The 20,145-nt window shown below is 58.5% G+C and overlaps 1 long non-coding RNA gene across 3 annotated transcripts; it reads right to left on the bottom strand.

Annotated features, from left to right (window-relative positions):
* Positions 1-4,380: 4,380 nt before the first annotated feature.
* LOC147828567 (uncharacterized) lies at positions 4,381-8,095 on the bottom strand. Of its 3 annotated transcripts, none has more exons than XR_015450578.1 (3): positions 6,586-8,095; positions 5,793-5,915; positions 4,381-5,543 (listed from the first exon to the last, which is right to left on the bottom strand). It is a non-coding gene; the product is annotated as an uncharacterized LOC147828567 (long non-coding RNA). The 3 variants fall into 3 exon arrangements; XR_015450577.1 differs by having other exon boundaries at positions 6,683-8,092; XR_015450579.1 differs by having other exon boundaries at positions 5,793-5,889; positions 6,683-8,091.
* Positions 8,096-20,145: the final 12,050 nt, after the last annotated feature.

The following is a 20,145-nucleotide window of genomic DNA, read 5'->3' as shown; positions in this document are numbered from 1 at the left end:
CCTAGAGTCTGTGTTAGGTGCTCAGTGGCCAGAGAGACCTTTCTGTCTCTGCCTCCCTTCTCACCCAATATTCTGGGCAGGGGCCACACAGCACAGATGTGTGCAGACCACGCCCACCTGATTTAAAACTCCCGTTTCACCTTGATTGAAAGGGTGCAAACCACGCCACAGTCCTACCTGTTTCCTTTTCTTCTCCCCCTCTTTTTCTTCCTCCCCCTCCTCTCCCTCCATCTCCTTCTGTCTCTTGTCTTTTCTACCATTTTCCCCCTTGTTATCTCTCTTCATAAATTTCTTTTCTTCATCAGGCTGCCAGCCGTTTCTTTAAATTTACTAATTCAGCCGGGTGTGGTGGCACAAGCCTGTAATCCCAGCACTAGGGAGGCTGAGGCAGGAGGATTGCTGCAAGTTTGAGGCCAGCCTGGGCTACATAGTGAGTTCAGGGCCAGCCTGAACTACAAAGGGAGACCTTGACTCAAAAAAACCAAAAGCCAAAAAACAAAAAAATTTACTAATTTAATCCCAATGTGCTGGTGCAGATCTATAATCCCAGCACTTGGGAGGCTGAGGCAGGCCAGCCTTGGGTACATAGTGAGTTTAAGGTCAGCCTGGATTACATGGAGAGACTGTGTCTCAAGAACCAAAAATAAATAAATAAATAGATAGATAGATAAAATTTGCTGATTTAACACCTCTGATTTCTGTTATAGTATTAACATTTATCCTGCCTACATCATCCGTTCTCCTTCAGCAATATTTCCTGTTGTTGCTTTCAGACCTTTTTGTTAACATCAGATAATCTTTCTAGAAAACACAGTCTCCGTGAAGAAGAGATGTTTGCTGGAGGCATGCGGTTCCCTCTGGGGTGACTTCCACTCCTTCTCTTTCATTAACATGAAGTACAATTAGATTTAATAAATTATGTTTCTTTTTTTTTGGTACCGGGGATCGAACTCAGGTCCTTGTGCTTGTGCAGCAGGTGGTGAAACCACTGAGCTAAATCCCCGGCCCCATAGATTTAATCAATTATGTTAGGGCCAGGGATTTAGCTCAGTGGCGCCACACCTGCCTTGCAAGCACAAGGCCCTCAGTTTGATTCCTGATGCTGCAAAAAAAAAAAAATTATGTTAAAGTTTTCAATAGGTTTCCCACTTACAGCACTAATTCATTCTACCCTTCATCGCTCTAAACCTCTACCTGAACCAATGTAAAAAGAAATTTCAAGACATGGTATTGTTCAAAGGGCTTAATTTCTAAAGTTGAGATTTATTTTGCTTTGCCTTTTACTTTCTCCTGTGTTGCTCTAACTCAAACCAGGCAGTAGTATGGATGCAAACAGAAAACATCAAGAGTGATTTTTCTTTTCTTTTTTCCCTGAGACAGAGTCTCACTATGCAGTTCAGGCTGGCTTTGAACTCACGGTGTAGCCCAGACTGGTCTTGAACTTGAGGCAACCCTGCTGCCTCAGCCTCCCAAGTGTTGGGATTACAAGAAGTGCAAGCATCAAGTGGAACCTTATGAACGACATGGAGCTTATTGGACGCAGTTTCACTGAAACATGGATTAATGTCCAACGCTGGCTGAATGAAGACAAGTTCATGAAGCGAGATGTTGCAGCACATTAAAGCTTTTCGGTCACTGTGCACAGCTGAGTCTGTCAGACCCAGTTTACAGACGAGACTGCCAAGGCTCAGGGACTGCACCGCTGGTGATGAGGATCGGAGATTGAACCCGAGCCTGTGCATAGCTGCGGGCCGCAGCTCTGACCACTGCCCAGCCCTGCCCCCACCCGCAGGCCCCTCCAAGCCCTGGGCTCTGCAAGCAGTCAGGCTGGGCCCGGGCTTCCCCTCCCCTGGCCTTGGAGTAGGCAGCAGGTGGGGACAGAGCACAGTGCACAAAGGCCACGGTGCAAGGATAACAAAGGGCACAGAGCACACGTAAGGCAAGAGCCTGCAGCCAGGAGGGAGAGAGCAGCCAGGCCTCGGGAGTACCCAGATCCTCCAGGGTCACCTCTGTGTCCTGCACCCCAGACTGGCCAATGCCTGCCCCCCCCAAGGTGCTGGCTGCTCTGCTCATCTGTGCTCAGCTGCCAGGCACAGGGGAGGGGGACGGAGGTGCCGTACCTATGGGGGCTCCTCTTGGGGGCCTCACCCACTCTCTGCTGCGCACACCCAGTCCCTGCAGAGTGCCAGCCCCTCACTGGGGTCTCTGGAGGCTGGCAGCTGGGCAGGGCCTAGAGGCATGGCTGGAAGGTGCAGGGTGAGCATACAAAGCCAATAAATCCCCCGAGGCAATTACAGCAGTGAGCCAGCGAGCTGTGAGGCGTAAACAGGGTGCTTGTCTGCCACAGCCACCCCTCCCTGTGCACGCAGCCACACGTGCACACCTGCACACACGCAGGAAGTGGGTCCATTTACAGGGTAATGGCTTTTCCACACAGGAATTATCTGCAGCTTTAGAGGCAGCCCAGCTGGGTGGGGCAAGGTGGGGAACCGAGGGGGAGGCAGAGCCCACAGGCTAGGACCTGGGCCCCCGGGTCTGCAGAGGGCTTGAGGCGGCCGGCCCTCAGGGACAGGTCTTGTGACCCCGCCTTGCAGCCTAGAGCCAGGGGCAGAGGGTGACAAAGGGATGCAAGGGAGCCCCAGAAAGGAAGTCTTGGGTTGTGGGAGTGGCATGGGGTGGCAGCGATCGCCTTCCCAGAGTGTTTCCTCCCAGCCCACCCTGGGAAGCAGGGCTGGGCCAACTGGCATGCTGGGTGGGGAATCAGGGGAAAGACCCTCTACTTCTTCAGGAAACTGAAAAGGGCCACCACCTGGTGCTTCAGAAAGGACCTCGGAGTGCCTGTTGTAGGCTGAGGACACAGGGTGGGGAAGCTGGAACCCCAGGCCTCCTGGGACCACCAGATTCACGCCAGTGTGTGGCTGGGGTCCCTGGTGTCCTGGCATCTCTGATCATGCCTGTCAGCCTCACAGTCAAGCCCAGCTCAGTGGCTCGGGCCACAGCAGAGCATCCGGCCCACCTGCAGGCACGCCTGGATTGCATCCGCGGAAATAAATTGTGGAGAAAATAAATCCTGCACACATGATTAATGGGAGGCAGAAGGCAGGCAGCCGCCTCGAGGGGCCGCTTCGAAGAGTGACAGCTGGGCACAGAGCCAGCGTGGACTCAGCCTCCGGGAAGGGGTCTGGTGCTGCAGGACTGCAGGGATCGCTGTGGCTCTGGGCTGCCACCGTGCAGGGGGCCTGGACCTGCAGAGCCCCGGGACACAGGGCTCCTCATCAGAGACGGTCCAGACTGGACCCCCCCCCCCGGGCCCGGCCGAATCTCCTGGCTCCTGGGGGCCCCGTGGAACACAGAAGCAGAGATGTAAAGCCAGGGTCTCAGGAGACAGAAGAGGCGGGAGGGAAAGGGGTTCCCTAGTGGCAGCTGGGAGTCCTTGAGCACATCACCTCCCATCTCAGCCTCCCCTCCTCATGTGTGCAGTGACACTAATGGGGCCTTGAAGGCCTTAGCTGCAGCAGCCCACTACAGGCACCTACCAGGCATACAGGGGCCACCCTAGACAGCGAGGGGCAGCTGGCATCTATGACGTGCTCTGTCCCTGCCCTCCCGGGCAGCTGTTAAAGAAGTAAAAACGGCAGTGGCCAGGGAAGGGATGTCACAGGCCTGGTGCCTAGAAGGCACCTGGAGCGCTGGGGCTGGGGAAGGGGCTTGCTGATGACCTGGGGCAGGGGGGCTTCTGGGGGCAGAGGGCACAGGACGAGAGTGAGTGTGATGCCCAGGTGAGCAGCACACCCAGACGTCGAGGCACTCGGCCTCCCTCACTGTGGGGGCCTGCCCAGGTCTAGGCCCAGGGAGGGCAGCTGACAATGCCTACCCCAAGGCCCCCTTCTCTCTCTCTCTCTCTGTACTGGAGGTCAAGCCCAGGGGGGCTCTACTGTGAGTGACAGCTCCAGTCCTTTTTGCTTTATATTTTGAGCAGGATCCCACTAAGTCACCCAGGCTAAGGTCAGACTTTTGATCCTTCCTTCTGCCTCAGACTTCCAAGTAGCTGGGATGCTAGGTGTGTGCCACTATGCCCAGCCACTCATTCTTTAACCCATGCTCCCATTTCAGGGAATTTTCCTACCGACATAAGAACATATTTTTGAAATGACAGATGTACAAAGATGTTCACTGCACCATTGTTGGAAACAGCAAAGAAGTGGCAACTCAGGAAGGATATGAGTGAAACTGCAGTCTTATAGTGGAATACTATGCAGCTGTAAAAAGGGAAGGAGGGATGGATTGTTATGGAATGAAATCACAACAGATTAAACAAAAACAAAACAAAGAACAATGCAATATGTGTCCCTTTGTGTAAAAAAGAAGAAAAATAAGAGCTTATATCTTTTTTTTTCTTTTTTAATGCTGAGGATTGAAGCCCTGGCCTTGGGCATAAGCACTGAGCTACAGCCCCAGCCCTTTGCTAATCTTTCTTTTGAAATCAGTATATATTATGTAATTTTTTTAGTGTTTTGAGACAGAGCCTCACTATGTATTCCAGGCTGGCCTCGGACTCTCGGAGATCTTCCTGCCAGCATCCCCAGTGCTGGAATTACAGGTGTACACCACCATGCCAGGCTCTGAAGAGCATATTTTTATTTTCTTTAGAAGACTACACATAAAGTAGTTCCCCGGGGTTCCTCAGGGTGTGGAGGAAACCAGGCGAATGGGGATGGGAGTGGCATAATCCCGGGTAGGATCACAGCCCGGGACTGAAGGAGCCAGAGGAGGGCGCTGGTCCACACTAGGAGCCAGAAGGAAGCCCAGAAGCTCAGCGAATCCTTGGAAACTGCAGTTCGCAGCAGGTGTGGCCAGGCCGGGATTCAGACCCGCAGTGCGCGCAAGCACGCAGACCACGGACTCCCGGGTGTGGACCGAGCGAGGGGCCGGGATCGCTGGTGGGCGCCCTCTACACTGTGCGGGGCCAGTGGGCGGGGGGTGCGGCAGCCGGCCGAGCAGCGCGGGGCACCCGGGAGGCGACGGTTCCCCGCCGGGCGCTGAGCACCAGCCCAGCCGGCACCGCGGGCGTGGGCGCCCCCTGGTGGCGCTTCGGTAGGCGCGCAGGCCTCGACGGGCTGGGCAGCCGTCTTCTGCGCCGCACAAATTCCGGAACTCCGGGAGGGCTGGCGGCTGAGCCAGCCGAGAGGTCATGGCCGGGCGGGCGGGGGATCTTGGGGCAGGTGGAGGAAGGTCTCAGCGACGGTGGCCACACAGGAGCCGCCATGGTGAGCCTCCACCCCTCCCTCAGGCCGCCCAGTGGAGGGCACAGCTGCTCTGGCCGGGAGCTTTTCGTGCCCACTCGTGAGCTTTCCACTCTGCATCCCGCACCCCAGAGCTGGCTCTTCTGGCTTCCACACCCCACTCCCTGATCAGGCCGCGGCCCGTTGCCCAGCACAGTAGGAGCGGCAGAGTTTGCAGGGCCTCTGGTTCAAACATTCTTAAGTCTCAGAGCTGCGAGGCGAGAACTAAGGCCAGAAACCGAGGGGCCCCGAGGGCGGCACCTGCGTAGGAAGACGAAGCTGGAGGAGGGGACAGACGGCGGGGGACCCCACACCGTGACAGTCTCTGGACAGCCCCTCCCCGCAGTGCTGTCTGCCCATCTGCTCCCCGGAGGCCCCAGACCCTCCCGCTCCAAGGAAAGGCCCAGCCCCGGCCACAGCCAGGCCTAAGCCTTCTACATCCTGGTCACAGAGCCTCAGGGAAGGCCCATTCCGAAGACCGGATACTGGATCGGACTCGCAGAGACTTACAGGACCTGCTCCAGGTGTCCTCCTGTGAGGCAGACGTGGCGGGGGCCTGGGGGCACAGTACAGTCAGCATAAGTTGTGCAGCTCCTGGTCCGGCGTCCTGGGGTGGGGGGATTCAGGAGCTCCCTGCAGTAGGGCCATAATCAGCCCTTCTCCACTCAGGGACCAAGTTAGGCACAGCAGGTCCCACTCTGTGTCACCCAACAAACAGGGTAGTTTGAACCCAGGCAGGTTGCTCAGGTGCACAGGCGCCCGGGTCTGGCTGGAGTCCATCTCTGCCGGGCTTCACTCCATGCTGGCACCTGATCTTCGGGTGGCACTGGCACTGACCCACCCGGCCAGCTCTGCCTGGCAGACTCGGGCTGAGGGGACCTGGGGTCCGCTGAAGAGGGGCTCGCAGAGCACACAGAAGCTGGGGCCTGAGCCCTCTGTGTCCCCAGCCCAGGATGGCCAGCTCCCCTCTCCTCCAAGCAGCAGCTTGCCCCGGGGGCTGGAGCTGTCTGTGTGGCTGCAGGCCCAGGCTGTAAGCCTAAACCACTTCTGCTAGTATTGTCGTGCCGACCGGGGACCAAGGAGGACTACACAAAGGGCCAGCCACGACACCCCGCTGGCCCTGGAGCTCGGGGGCCCAGCCTGACTCTGCCCTACCATGGCTTCCCTGGCCTGCTGGCCTGTCTCCTCCCTCACGTCCTGTCAGTCTTGTCCCCTCTCCCCTTCTGCTCCCCTGTGCCCTTCTCCTCCTTCCCTCGGAGCCCCTCGAGCTCCCCTTCCCAGGCCCTGGAAGCCACCTGCTCACCTCGGCCCTTCCCGGGCTTGGTCCTCCCCGGCTCTTCCCGGCTGGCTGGGCGGGGCACATCCCAGGCCTAATATTTTAATGTGAGGCCATTACTCACCAGGCTGCAGGGCAGGCCTCTCCTCTCCTCCTTTGTCATTCTGAGTGAAGTCTGGGAGTGGCTCCTTGGATCAAATTAAGGGACTGACAGGCTGGGTGAGCACATTTAGCTGCTGGTACCGCCCCGCCCCCGTTGCTCCTGCCCCAGCCTCTGAGGCTCTGGGTCCTGAGCTGTGGCCTGGCAGGAGGCCTTGGGCATCCAAGCAGAGGCTGTTTCTGCTTCTTGCTCCTTGAGTGCCTGCCAAGTAAGGGGTGAAGGGCACCTGGGAGAAGGCAGGAAAGGAGCTGGGGGCCTGGAGCATTAAATATAAAACTGTAACAGCTGCCACACTAGGTGGTCCTCAACGCCTACCGCATTGCATCGGCATAGTTCAAATCCTTTCAACAACACTGTGAGGGAGGTGCTGTTACCATCCCCACTCTAGAGCTCAGAGAGGTGGGTGACTTTCCGGGGTGTCACAGCTGGGAAAGTCTATGTTGGAGCATAGCGCTTCCTCCCTCTGCTAATTTTTCAACACACTACTGTGGGAGAGGGGCCATGGATCCCCATTTTACAGATGAGAAAACTGAGGTGTCCGCCCAGCTCTAGAGGACTCTTGATGGCTCTGGGCCCCATCACAGTCCTGCCCCACCAGGGCACAACCTGCACAGCTGGCCATCTCCAGGGACAAGGAAGTAGCCGGGTAGCCCACCTGGAGTCTTCTTGCTGCTGCCTGGACACCAGTCCTTCACTTTTCACTTCTGCCTGGTTCCCATAGTAACCACCAGCTGCAGTCTCCTAGCAACTAAGTAGTCCTCAGAGGAGGAGGCAGAGCCGCTGAGAGGGGCTGACAGGTTCAAATCCCAGCTCTGCCATGTGGTAGCTGAGGGGTGGTTGGCAAATGACTTACCCTTTCTGGGCCTCTGGTTTCCCATCTGTGAAGTGGGGATGGTACTGTTCAGGACTGAGCCTTTGGGGTGGGGTTGACAATCTGAAACTGTGAAGGGCTATGCAAAGCCCTGGGATGAATGAGAGACGGCCAGGGGACCCCTGAAGGAGCAGAGGGACTGAGGGAGGTGCAGCCTGGGGTTGGGGTGGGTGAGCCCCTCCTTCAAAGGACCCTCCTCTCTATGGAGAGGAGGTGGGACTGGAGCCAGAGGCCAGGTCAGGGGAAACCTGCCCACCTCCCCCGGGGAATCGTGTAAGTGACAGGACAAGAGCCCAGGTCTCCCAGAGCCGCCTCAGCGGGCTCAGGAATTAGCTGCGTTTCCGACTTCTTGGCACCGCAGTGGGGTTGGCTGGGAGAAGTGAGGCAGCGACCAGGAGGATAGGCCTTGCGCTGCTAAAGGAGGGGCATCCCCAGCCCGGGGTCCCCACCAAGCCCGGCCCAGGTCCTCACCGCGCTGGGGGCCGGGAGGCTGAGCAGGACTGGACCTGACTCACAGGAGCTCGGTCCCCCGCCCCAGCCAGGTGAACCCCCCGCCCCTCTTCACCCCACCCCCTCCGGGGCCAGAGCTGAGGTCGCTGCGGCAGCTCGGGCCGCCTGATTCAATTAACTAATTCCCGACAAGACAGATGTGCCATTCTGCGGCGCCCGCTCTTAGGCGGAGAAGGAGTACGGGGGGCGGGGTTGAGGGCGGTGACGCCACAGCCCGCTGACGTCACGGCCCGAGGCCAGGTGTCCTGCCACTACCGGCGCCCCGGCGGCTGCATACCTGGTGTCCCAGCCCGGGGGTCTCTGCGGGGTCCTCGGTTAGGCCCAAGGGGCTGGCTCCTCTCCTCCCTGACCCCTACCCCCCCCTCCCCGGCCTCTCACTTTGCCAGGGCTTTCGGTGGGTCCCCGTGAGTCTCCCTAGACACGCCTGCGCACACCTGTGCACACGCGAAGGCCCTAGACCAGACCCCCCTGCAGCAGCCTTAGAGAAGCTTCGGCAGGCGTAGCCCCGCCCCAGCCAGGGTTGGGGAAGGGGCAGGAGAGGGGGAAGGGAAGCCTTGTCAAGGACACCAGCAAGGGAAGGGGGGAAAATGAAGTGGAAGAAATAAAATCAAAAGGCTTTTAAGGCTGCTCTCCCCAAGTAGTTGATGTCTTGGCTGCGATTGCCAGCGGTGAAATATTGTGCTCTCTGATCACTTAATGCATGGAGCTGCAGCCCCTCCCCCTCCCCCACGTCCCCCCCTCTCCCCTGGCGGATCTGCAGCTCCCAGGGGGGCCCAGGGTGCGAGAGGCTGCGGCCTGGCACCGGCCACGGGAGGGGTCCCCAGGAGCCACAGCTGGCTGGGGGCCCCACCTGTAGCCTGGGCAGGAGGAGGAGGGCCGTCTGGGGGCTGGGAACCTGTCTGTTCTGTCCTTTGGGGGGCTTTGGGGGCTTTGAGGAGAGGGACCGAAATGAGCACCCTTGTGTGGCCCCTAGGGACCCCTCACCTCGGAGCCCTGAGAGGCTGGGGATGGGGACTTTGGGGCAGGTGGGTGCGGGGCAGGGTGCCCTGGCCTACTTCTCAGTCTGTAGTTGCACAGGCCTGGCTCGGAGCCTCAGGGCATTCCAGCCCTGTCACTCCCTGGCTCTGTGACCTTGAGTAGCCACTGAGCCTCCTGTGCCTAAGTTTCCACCCTGGGAAGGATGGAGCAAATAATAGAAATGGCCTCATAGGGTTACTGGAGGATTAAAAGAGAAAATATATGCAAAGTGCTTAGCACAGGAGGGGCCGTGAATGGGACTAATTATCCCTCTGATCTCCCAAGTGACTCCACCCCCTTCTGGATGAGGGGGACCAGCATGAGCAGGTGGAGAGGTGGGGTGCCTGTAGCCCCTTCTCCTTCCCATCCTTCCCAGCCCTCCCACCCTGGCTTCCACACCCTACCCCACCCCCAGGCAACCGTTCACTCAGCTCCTTTCTGTCAGGGCTGCCAAATTGGCCAAATCTCCGTAATGCTAAAAAATTGGTCCATTAGCTGGCAGGAAACATTGACAGGAGGGGAGAGCGGTGAGTATGGGAGCCACAGATGCCAGGCGCAGGGGGAGGGGGAGGCAGCAGTGATCCTCAGTGTGTGTGTGTACGAGTGTGTGTGTGGCTGGGCTCCCACCACTGTGTGATGGGTGTGCTGCTGGGAGCTTTCCCTGTACCACCTCGTAGAAACCTTGCCATGCCCTGGGTAGCTGGCCCTGCTATGATTCCCATATCACAGATGAGAGCACTGAGGCTCAGGGATGAGGAGGGCTTCTTGCCCCTCCGGGGTCAGGGGGAGATTCCACTGGCCTTTTCCGGGTTCCCCTCCCAGATCCCAGTGACCCACAAACACCTGTGAGCTTGTTCCCAAAGTCTCTGCCTCCCTCCCAACCCAGACTTCCCCCGGCCTCCTGGCCCTGGCCTGGGATTTATTTCTCACTGAGCCCAGTGGCAGCTCCTGAGGGGTGATAGGTGTGGGCCCGAGGTGCCCAGAGGACAGAGGGGATGACAGTGGGGCTCCAGTCGGCTCCCTCCTGGGGAGTGCTAGATGGGGACCCCCACCCTGGGGCAGGCCTGGTTTCCACAGTGGGACAAGGCCCCCTCTGTCCTCCTGGGCAGTAATTCGACCTACATCCAAGGGAGACGCTACTGCTCCCATTTTTGGAGGGAAGCGGAGGCTGCAGGAGGCCAAGTGAACTGCACCCAGCTCACAAACACTGACGCTGGGACCTCATCCCGATTAGTGGACTCTAGAGCCTGAGGCTGGAGCCCTTTCCTCCTGGCTGGGAGCTTATCAGGTGTGGGATCCTATAGTCTGCAGGATGCTTTCCCTTGTTCTTTCATTCCGTAAATACAAAGGGCACAGTAGGGGCGAAGAAAGGCTCAGGCCCTGCCTGGCCCACAGGGGACACTGCTGCGCACAGCTGCCAGCCCTCACCTCGGGAAGGCTCACGGACCCCACCTCCTCCCTCCCTCGCCTCCTGGGTCTGCTTCTGCCTGTGTGGATGGATTGTCAGCCTTTCCTTTAAGGGCTCAGCACCTAGCAACCCCCCATCTCCCACCCAGGACCCCCGTAAGACTTCAGGCAGGGTGGTAGGGACCTCCTGGTCCCTGCCGACAGGGCTGCCTTCTTGAACCCCTCCAGGTAACTGATAATCACGGCCACTGTCCCCAGCAGGGCTGGAGGCAGGGCAGGCTGAAAAGAGGGAGGTTGGTGGGCTGGGAAATAGCCCTGTCCCTTGGTCATCCCCATCCTGGGTCTGAGATATCTCCACAGCGCATCCAGGCAGGTGGGTGCCCTCTGGCCTAGCTGTCTAGGAAGGACGGCATGATGGTCTCCCCTAGATTCATATGCTGGAACCCTAATCCCCCATGTGATAGTGTAAGTCATGAGAGTAGAGCCCTCATTATGGGATTATTTTTTGTTTTTTAAGACAGGGACCAGGCTAAGGAACTGGCTGGCCTTGAACTCACTGTGTAGCCAGGCTGGCTTTGAACTTTTGGCAATCTTCTTGCCTCAGCCTCCCAAGTACTGGGATTGCAGGCGTGTGCCACCATACCTAGATTCATTGTAGGATTCTTGCCCTGTAAGAAGAGACAGAGGAGAGCTTGCTTCCTTTTCTGTCATCTACAAAGTAGCCATCTACAAACCAGGAAGAGGGCCCTTACTGGAGCCTGACCATGCTGGTGCCCTGGTCCTGGACTTCCTTTCTTCAGAACTGAGAGGAATAAATGCCACTCATCTACTGTGTTTGTTACAGCAGCCCCTGCCAAGACATGGTCCCTCGTCAGCCTGGCCACCATCCACAAGAAGAGGAGAAGCCTCCTAGAGCCAGACATGGCCCAGAAAATGAGGGAACACTGAGGGACGGGGGCACTCTGGCCTCCACTGGGCTGGAGACAAAACTGGAATTCAGCTTCTGAAGTCACAGGGCTTCCTCTGGATCGATCATCCCATCTGCATCCAGCAAAAAGCCCAGCTGGAGGGGAGGCCCGGCAGGGGACAAGGTGGCTGGCTGCTCAGGGGACAGGCTGGGAGGGTGTTCCTCCTTGCTGCGACTTCCTAGGAGTCCAAGTGCCTCTCCCAGCGCTGCTGGTTCTTCCTCGTCCTGGACCCATGGTGCTGATGGGTGGCTTTGAGATCTGCCATCAAGCAGTGTTGATTCAGCCCTGCCACTGTGACTTCCTGGTCCCGTGACTTGGAGTCAGCCCCTTCATCAGGAGCCTTGGTTTGCCTGCCTGGGAAATGGGCGGGTAATAATGGTGCTGGACTCTCTGATGTTATGAGGATTCAGTGGGATGAGATAGAACAGGGAACATGTGGGCCCTGACGGCAGTGATGGTGGTGCTCTGGTGAAGTGACAGCGATGGTGATGATTTGCATCTTGAAGGTCCCCCCAAAGGCTTGGTCCCCAGTGCAGCAATGTTGGAAGGAGGGCTTTTCGAAGGTAATCAGGTCACCAGTGGATTAATCCACTTCCTCAGTGGATTAACCAATGGCTGGAGCATAACGTGGTGGTGTTATTGGGAAGTGGTGGAACTTCAGAAGGGGGGCCTTGTTGCAGGGTGGGTTGTGGAGTGTGACTTTGGGGACATATCTGGTCCCTGGCTCCTTCCTCTATGGCTCTCTGATTCCTGGCCACTGTGGAGGGAGCAGCTTTTCTCTGCCACACCCTGCCGCCATGATGTGCTGCCTCACCACGGGCCAGAGACCCTGGGACCAGCCAGCCTGGGGCTGAAACCGTGAGCCGACATAAACCTTTCCTCCTTTAAGTTGTTTGCCTCAGGTATTTTGTCACAGTGATTGAAAGCTGACTGTGTGGCGTGGTGTGATGGAGGGGAATGTGGCAAAGATGAAGCTGGTGGACGGATGTGGTGCTGGAGAAGGGAGTGATGGCAAGGATGGGGTGATGCAATTCAGGCCCCAGCCAGGGAGGGAACAAGGCAGACCGGAAGTGTGGGGAGGCAGGGTAGGAAGCAGAGAGGTGCTGGTCTGTACCTGCCACACCCAGGAGGCCCAGTGCCTTTACCTGACAGCCAGAGGGTCTTGGCTGTTTCTCACCTGAGTCTCAGCTTTATCACTGTCTGGACACCCAGGATGATTGTTGCATCTCCCTGGCAGCAGGCGCCTTTGAGTTTGGCAGCCAGCAAAATACCTGCACCTGGGAGCCCGGATATCGCTGGTGCCCTTGGTCTGGCCTCTGCTGGCTGTGGCAGCGGCACAGACCTTGGCCCGGGCCACACTCAGGAGGCTCTGGGGCTGGGCCAGCATCAGACTGGGGCCTCCTGGCAGGCGGGCTGGGCTCAAGGCTGTACCTCTGACCCCTCTGTGTGCCAGGCGCTGGCGCTCCACTGCCTCTACCTCTTGGCCTCCCCCTGCGCCCTCTCCACCGGCTGGCGAGGGCTCTGACGTGTGAAATAAAAAGGGATTTTAATTACCTCTCAGCAAAACAGCAATTAGAGAGAATCGCAGCACAACAGCAGTCCCCTCCTCCACTCCCCCAGCCAAGCCCGCCTCCTGCCCTGCTCTCTGGGCCCCACCCTGGCGCTGAGGCCCCAGGTCATAGAAAGTCCTCCAGTTCAGCTTGGGCCACCTGGCCCTGCATCTCAGGAGGTGGTCTATGCTGAGATGGGGGCCAAGGGGTGCAAAGGGCTGTGCAGGGACAATCCCCCAAAGGACAAGGGCTGGTTATGCCAGTGGGGTCTCCTTGTACCCATCTCCCTGGGGTACATGTGGGCACTGCAGGGCTATGCATCCCCGGTGGTGCCCTGGTCCACGTGTGTGCCTGTGTGCATGGCCGGCACGTGTGAACACTGTGTGCTTGCACGCGCCTCACGGCCCAGGGCGGCACAACCTCAGGAGAGGCTGCTGTGCTGGGCAGGCAGCACATTTTCCCTCAATAGGCTTTTAAAATAATTGCCTGTGACCCTGAGCCCCAGCGGCTCTCTGTCTGCCGGCTGCCCTCACCCCAGGGCCATGGTGCCAGGGGTCATGCGTGTGTCCATCTGCAGAGCCTGGGGTCCCCAGGCTGCATTGGGGAGGGGGGGTGAGCAGGCAGAGCGTCCCCATGGGTGGCCTGAGGCTGGGGGCAGCGGGTGGTGGGGTGGCTGATTGAAGCGGTAATTGCAGGCAGCAGGCCCTAGCTAATGCATGTTATGATTAAGCCCCATTACCGAGGGAGGCAGCTCCAGTGTGGGGCGGGGCAGGAGGTGGGGGGCCGGCTGTGGGAGCACTGACAGTCTTCCTCATGGGGAGGGAGCTGGTGTCTGCACCACCTCTGCACTTCTCCCCGCACTTCCAGAGCCAAGTGGGCAGAGCCCAGTATGGGGCAGGTGCACCCGACAGACACAGGTGCATACCCAGCCTGCCTGGGTGGGCAGCAATTTCCTGGCCATTAATCTTGGGGTTCCTGTGGCTGTGAAGCCTGCTGGCCTCAGGGCCAGTGACATGGTCACTGGGTTGTGGGCGTCAATGGCCTGCGATTGGACCACTGACATCAGGGACCAGTCCCACCTCCACATCAGGTGCCACAGAAGCCAATCAGGCGGGCCACATGTCACTTGGGGTGTTACTTCCCAGCCCTGTGAATTTGTGGGCATCATTTTGCCTCCCAGGACCTCCATCACAGCCTCTGTAAAATGCAGAAAACAGCAAGCACTAGTCAGGTTGCTGGGGGCCTTCCATGAGCAAACTTAGTGCTTAGAGCCCAGGGTCTGGCCTAGAGGTGTAGTGTTCCTAGCATGGCTTTCTCTTTGGTGCTTGTGGTAGGCAGGATCCTGAGGTGCTCCCAAGATTCTCAGCCCCTAGGGTACTCATGTATTCTTCCCACTATTCAATCAAACAGAGATCTGGGTCCTGTCATGAAGGGATTTTGCAGATATAATTAGGATTCCCAATCAGCTGACCTTAAGGGAGGGAGATTATTGGCCTGGGCCTGATGTAGTCACCCGAAGCCATTAGAAGCAGAATTTCTTTTACTGATGGATAACAGGAAGATAGAGAGAGATTTGAAGCATAATGAGATTCACTGGGGGTTGGGGGGTAGATTCTTCATTGCTGGCTTTGGAGCTGGGGGGACCCCAAAGGAAGAATGTGGGTGATCCCCAGAGGCTGAGAGTGGCCTCTGGTTAGCAGTCAGCAGAAACCAGACACCTGGATTCTCCAGCCACAGGAACCAAATTCTGCCACACCAGTGAGTGCAGCAGAGGAACCTTCGACCCAGATGAGGCCTGAAGCCTCAGCTAAAACCTTGATCTCTGCCCGGGGAGATCCTGAGTAGAGGATCCCACCAAGCCCCACCTGGACCACCAACCCAGAGACTGAGAGAGGGAATCCACTGGGGAAGGGGCTGTGGTTACTCAGCAATAGAAAATGCAAACCTTCTTGGTAGCTGTGACAGGAGGCTCTGGGTCATCTGGCCTGGGGTAGGGGGAGCTCAGAAGAGCCAGGCTAAGAGCAGCCTCCTGTGTGACTGCACTCAGGGGGTGTGGCTGCAAACCTGGCTGCTGGATACTTCTGTCAGGCCAGCACAACTTCCCAAGGGGCACTCGAGGTGGAACCAAGGGCAGAAATTGGCGACAGGCTTCCTGTTGTGGGGCCAGCCTGCAGTTGGGGGACCTGGCATTCTGCCACCTTTCCTCAATCGGAGCGATCACCACCTCCAGAGAAAATATAGGTGGGGGCTCCTTGCTAAGCATCTTCCCAGCCATGACCCTGGGGTGGGCCCAGGGGGCAGAGGTGGGTATTCATGGTGGTGCACAGCTGCTCTGTGGGTGCCTGGCCCTGGCCTCCATCCCACGGTTCCACATTACGGGGACTCTGACAATGTACTCCCCCTAAAATATATAGTTGAGAAGCAGGTACTACCCAGGGCCAGGGCCCTGTTCCCAGACCTCTGAGCCCAGCCCTCTGAGCCCCTCAGACCACCTCTTTCCGTCTTGCCCTGTGGCCCTGCTTGCTCTCCTACCAGGAACAATTAGTGGCTCAGCTCTAATTAGCTGACGATCCTCTTCAGCTCCAATCACTTGGAATGATGATGGAGAGCTGGGGGAGGGGACCTTGGTCCTGGGGCTCTGTGAGCCAAGGAAGATTCCTTTCAGGTCCGGTTGGCTCCACCGGCTGGCCCAAGCCCACTTCTCCTGGCAGCCACAGGCAGTGGGCCATGGTGCCCAGGCTCTGTGGTCAACCGCCCCGCCCCACGTCCGTCCCCCGGTCCCCACAGCCTTCTTTCCATCTTGCAGTAGGAACTGAGCTGCCTGTCTGCTTCCCATTGAGTGGTAAACCCAAGAGCCTGGCTGTCACCTCCCTGTCCTTCCTGTCCCCCATTGCCACTGCCCCTGTCTGTGTCAGCTCAGCCCCACCTCACAAGACTCCCTGTCTTGTGCCGAGTCTCAGATCTGCGGGAAAGAAGGAACAGTGGGGAAACCTGGTTCCAACAGAGCTGAGGAAGAGAGACCATCATCACAAGATAACGTCACAGGGTGATGTCAGGTGGGGACACACGCAGCACAGGATGTACTCAGAGATGGGTACATCTGGAAAGGAAGCTGCAGGCTGAGATTCCCCCCCCCCCCCCCCCCGTCTCTGGGCAAAGCCATCTTGGCACACCCCTGGGCGTGGCACCTGGGGGTTCCCTGAATGTCACTGTGGCTGGTCTCTCCAGGCCCCCATCACTGCCACGTGTCCTCCAGCTGCTTCCTCAGCGGGGCAACTCACAGCCGCAGATTGAAGACAGGTCTGAGGATGAGGCCCTCTGGGCTGGAGGGAGTTTAGCTGCACACAGCATGGTGGGCCCGAGGAGGGACACTCTGGGATGTGAACTAGCAGCAGCCAGGCACTTAGGCCTTGAACACACAGGACCAGGGATTGCAGAGGGCATGGGCTGGATGTGCCCCAGGTGGGCAAGGGAGGGAGAGCTCAGGACCAGACCTGGGGGCAGAGTGAACGGGGAAGCAGGGGTGAGAGTGCCCTAGGCCAGGACGCTGGGACCTGGGACCCAGCAGCAGAGCCCGGTGACACCTGGGGTCTGGGGAGGGCAGGACCCTGTCTACAGACCAGCATGGAGTCCAGGGGATGGAAGAGGAGCACAGGCCAGGGAGCCAGCCGAGCAGGACTCCAGGTAAGGCCTGGGATTTGGGTCTTGCCAGGTGTGTGTGGGTGACACAGTATGTCCCCCAGGTGAGGATGGGACCCTAAGGACCTCTGTGTGGGCGTGGGCATCAACACAGAAAGACCCCAAAGACCCAGGTGACTGCGTGGGAGGCAAGACCCCAAATCATGCATCCTGGAGTGTCCTGCAGATAAACAGAAGCCATGCTGACGCGGTCACAGGCTTCCTGTCCCTGCCTCAGAGGGCTGGGAGGTGACAGGTGAAGGAAGCCTCCACGTCTGCCTTCTACAGGTGTGTGTAGCTCAAGTCTCTTGAAACAAGACTGTATTGCCATCTTCCTTCCTTCCTGTCACCTGAGTTGGTCAGATGTGTGCTTGGTCCTCGACTGCCTGAAGGACTGTGGGCCGCACAGGGGAGGCCTTTGTGTCCAGTGTAGTGGGGCCCAGGGAGAGTGGACATGCGGCCCAAAGAGGCAGCCCCTGGTCAGATGGGACCGGCCACTCCCAGGTGACCTGGGAGGACGACAGGAGTGGCTGGCAATTGGCCAGTGGAAGGGGTGGCAGGAGAGGTGTTCCCAGAGGCTGGAACCCCAAGTGTTCGAGCCCTGAGTGGCAGAGCGCCAGCTGCATTCTGGGAAAGGACAACAGGCCAGAGTTCTGGAGGGAAGAGGGTAGCTGGGCTGGGAGCACAGACAGACAGGAGGACAGCAGAGTCGTCGAGGGCCAGATTAAGGCAACTGGGCTCAGTCGTGAGGGGTGAGGAGAGGCTTCTGAGGACTACAGGACAGTGAGGAGGTCAGGACAGCCACCCAGACCGGAGGGCCACAGCAAGGGGCCCAGCTGAGAGGCTTATAAACTGGGTCTGGCAGCACGAATCTGTAATCCCAGCTCTCTGGGAGGCTGAGGCAGGAGGATTTCAAGTTCTAGCCCATCCTGGGCAACTTAGTGGTTTAGTAAGTTCTTGTCTCAAAATGAAAGAAATAAAATAAAAAAGTGCTGGGAATGCAGCTCAGTCAGTGCGAAGGTCCTGTGTTCGATCCCTACTATCATAAAAAAAGAAAAAAATCTATTTTGTAGCCAGGCATAGTGGCACAGGAGTCTGAGATTAGCCTGGGGAACAGAGTGAGACCCTGACCCAAAACTTAAATGAATGAACAAAGGAATCAATTATACATTACTTTAAAATAATTTAAAAAATCCTTTTAGTGGTGTGACTCACAGGTGAGACATTTCCTGGAAAGCCAGGCAGCCAGATGGGGTCAGGAAGTTCGAGGAGGGGCCCAGCCACCCCTGGGCCAGGACCCACAGGGCCCAGGCAGCACTGACTAGCACTCCTCCCTACAGGGAGCCACAGGGACAAGAAGGGCGGAGGCACAGGGCGGGCGGTGGGGACATGTGGCCAGGAGCCTTGGTCACCTGATGCAGGCGCCCACTCTCCAAGGAGAGCCGGAGCCAGTGCTGAGCAGCTGCCTGCGGATCCAGCCTTCCTCCAGCCCTCCCGCCACCCCAGCCACTTGGGAGAGTCATTTCATTTCTCAAATTAAAAATCCATTTTGTGCTGTGAATAATGGATGGATGAGCCGGAGGAGGCCGGGTGGAGGGCAGGAAGACACCACAGAGTGTGGGGAGGGGCTGACTGGACAGCCAGAGTCTGGGCACATCCCTGGGTTGACTCCCTGCCCTGACAGGTTTTGGGGTGCTGGGGTTCTGCCCCTCACCTGTGCAGGGCAGAGTGGAGCAGGGGCGGGGCTGATCGTGGCCACGCCCCAGGCTGGGAGCCCTCTTCCAGGGCAAGACATTGGCACCTCCCTTGGTGAATGCTCAGTGCCTGGGCATCCTTAGGGCCAGCACCGCTGTCCCCAGAGTCAGGGCTGCTGGGCGCTCCTTCCCCAGAGCCCATACCCAGGGACGCCCCATCCAGCCTGGTGGGCGGGATCCATCCTCCCTAGCTCCCCAACTCCTCCCCTTCACCCCTTGTGTCCCCATCCCTTGTGGCCTTCTCTTTCCAAGACAGCCTGGCACAGGTGTCTCCTGCCATTCTCCTGCTCTGGGGTCCCCCTGGCATTTGGGAAGAGGCCTGGAAAGCTTAAAGAGGGCAAGAGAACTGGGGGTCAGACCTCTGGAGTCCCCCACTGGTCTACAGCCTCACTATCCCTCCCGGAGGAGTCACCAGTGTGAAGGAGGTGGGATCAGGCCCTCTGTATGGCCAGCTGTGCAGGGGTGACCACGACGCAGTGGTCAGAGGGCCCAATCCCACGCTAGCTCCAGTTGGCCCTGGTCGCTGGGCTAGGGCTGGAGGTCAGCCGGGGGGCTCCTGGGCCGGATACGGGGAAGGAGACGCTGGCTGCAGCAGGCCGAGGGCCTGATGGTGGCCTGGCTGGGAGTTGGGTGGGTGCGAGGGCGGGAGAGCAGGATGGCCCGATGGCGTGAAGGGGTCCAAGAGCTGAGCTGGGAGAGAGAGGAGGGGAGGGGCTGGGGTCGGGGTTTCCCACGCCCCCACATGGAGGGAGCAGGAAAGTCCCTGGGGGAGGGAGTGTGCCTCTGCGCCTCGCCTCGCCTCGCTGTCCGGGACAGTCGGCTTCCTGAGACAATATCCATTTTTATATTTCTTGGAAATTTCATGGCATTCATTTCGGGGAAAATAAAAGCTGTCATTGCTGGAGAAATGATACCAATCAGGGCCTGAAAGGGCTGGAAAATTATCCTCCAGGAGATGGAACACCGAGGGGAAAATGCAGATTAAAAGCACAAAGAGCCGCTCTGCCGCCGCCCTGGCCTCCCCTCCCCCTCGCGGAATCACCGTGCTCTGCGTAATTCCATCTCTCCTTGGTGGAATTGATTTGGCCAGAGAAGACGCAGGAGGCAGAGAGAACCCTGGGACGGCCGGAGAGTGTCGCAAACTATCCCGAGTGGGAGCTTAAGAGTCGCAGACACGGACAGACGGAGGACGGGGCAGCGGTGGCCACTGGGCTGGTCCTCGCAGTCCCCACCTTGCCCTGGTTTTCATCACCCGAGGCTCTCAAACATTGCTTAGGCCGGTCCCGCAGGCTGGTGCTTTGGGAGGAGGGGGCTCCCTGGCAGGGGCACTGGAGGGAGCCGGGTGGCAGGCGGGGCAGAGAAAGCAGACTCCAGAAACAGTATCCCACGTCCAAGACGCCCCAGATTCTCAGTGTCCCCAGTGGGCCTGGCCCTGTGAGCTCAGTGTGGAAGGCAGAAGTGGGCTCAGCCTGGGGGAGGAGGGAGGCCCCGCATACAAAAAGCAAGTTCCTTTGGAAGGGGTAGGGTCGGTTCGCCCTGGACAGCCTGTCTGCACACCAAGGTCTGGCGCTCTACTGGGGGTGGGGAGCGGGGCGGCGGCCTGAGGGCTGGGCCGCTGGGTGTGTGGGGGGGTGCAGGCTCCTGCTGGGCCAGCCCAGTTCTTTCTGCCCGG

Source organism: Heterocephalus glaber, unplaced genomic scaffold (assembly GCF_053883595.1).
Source record: "Heterocephalus glaber isolate CG9 unplaced genomic scaffold, H.glaber_assembly_v1.0 deba00001004, whole genome shotgun sequence".
NCBI classification, from domain to species: domain Eukaryota; kingdom Metazoa; phylum Chordata; class Mammalia; order Rodentia; family Bathyergidae; genus Heterocephalus; species Heterocephalus glaber.
This window is presented reverse-complemented; position numbering and strand designations above follow the sequence as displayed.